The sequence below is a fragment of the Hyaena hyaena genome, unplaced genomic scaffold, assembly GCF_003009895.1.
Source record: "Hyaena hyaena isolate Hyena2069 unplaced genomic scaffold, ASM300989v1 scaffold_2848, whole genome shotgun sequence".
NCBI classification, from domain to species: Eukaryota; Metazoa; Chordata; class Mammalia; order Carnivora; family Hyaenidae; genus Hyaena; species Hyaena hyaena.
Window position 1 is genome coordinate 3,920 of NW_024083503.1, and position 1,401 is coordinate 5,320.

General features: G+C 36.0%; 1 non-coding gene across 1 annotated transcript; it reads right to left on the bottom strand.

The window, feature by feature from the left end:
* Window positions 1-391: 391 nt before the first annotated feature.
* On the bottom strand, window positions 392-475 carry TRNAR-UCG. The gene has a single exon. It is a non-coding gene; the product is annotated as a tRNA-Arg (tRNA).
* Between the last annotated feature and the right edge of the window lie 926 nt (window positions 476-1,401).

The window sequence follows — 1,401 nt, forward strand, 5'->3', positions numbered from 1 at the left end:
ATTTGGGGTAATTTACATCCTTATATAATCCTGAAATGAAGGGGAGAGGGGCACTATGGACAAGGGACCAAGTGAGGATTAACTCAGGGGGAATGTTAGCCCCCTCAGAATGCTGAACTTTTAACGTTTTCCCTACTTGTTCCCAAATATCAAGACCACAAGTTTCTTGTTTTGAGAACCAAGGGCAGTGTTGCTGGATAATCGCTGATAATTTAAGGAGTGCTTTCTGATTGAGGATAGTGTCAGCCACCTTTTCTTTTTTCTTTTTCTTTTTTTTTTACACTGTTTAATTTATTTCTGAGAGAGAGAGACAGCATGAGCAAGGGTCAGAGAGAGAGGGAGATACAGAATCTGAAACAGACTCCAGGCTCTGAGCTAGCTGTCAGCACAGAGCCCAATGTGGGGCTCGAACCCACAACCGTGAGATCATGACCTGAGTCGAAGTCAGACGCTTAACCAACTGAGCCACCCAGGCACCCCTTAGCCACCTTTTCCAATGACTGTAAAAGTGTAATGTATTGTTCCTGTTTGGGGATACGGAGTCTTCCATAATGAATCTCTTAAAAGTTCTGCGGCAGAGAATACTAATAGAGTTTCATTTTATCACTTACATTTTCCCCTTTGCTTCATTGTTTCTTCAATTCCACATATGAGTGAAATTATTGAATGATATATGTCTTTTTCTGACTGACTTATTTCACTTAGCATCATACTATCTAGTTCCATCCATGTCCTTGTGAATGGAAACGTTTCATTCCTTCTTTTGGCTGTATATATCCATTTATATATCCATATATATATCTATATATTCATATATATTTAATCCATATATATGTATCATGTATGTATCCATGTATATCTATATCCAAATATATACATATATATCCATATACATCCATGTATATATCCATATATATGCATATATATGTATCCATCTATCTATATCTATCCATATATATCTATCCATATATATACATATCCATGTGTGTGTGTATATACATCCATTTATAGAACATGAATGGAGGTAGAAAGTATAATGTTGAGTGAAATAAGCCAATCAGAAAAGGACAAGTACCATCCAACAATTTTACTCATATGTGGAATTGAAGTAACAAACAAGCAAATGGAAAAAAATGAGAGAAAGGGAGAGAGAAAGAGAGATAACTGACAATCAAGAAACAGACTCTTAAGATTAGAGAATAATCTGACAGTACCAGTGGTGGATGGAGGGGTTGGTGAAATCGGTGATGGGGTTTAACTGTGTACTTGTCATAATTAGCACAGGTCAATATATGGAATTATAGACCTGAAAGTAATATGGAAAAAAAAGAAAATTAACTGAGGACCTATCCAATTATTTACTAGGTGAATTGCATGAAAACTGAGAAATGGAACTCTTGC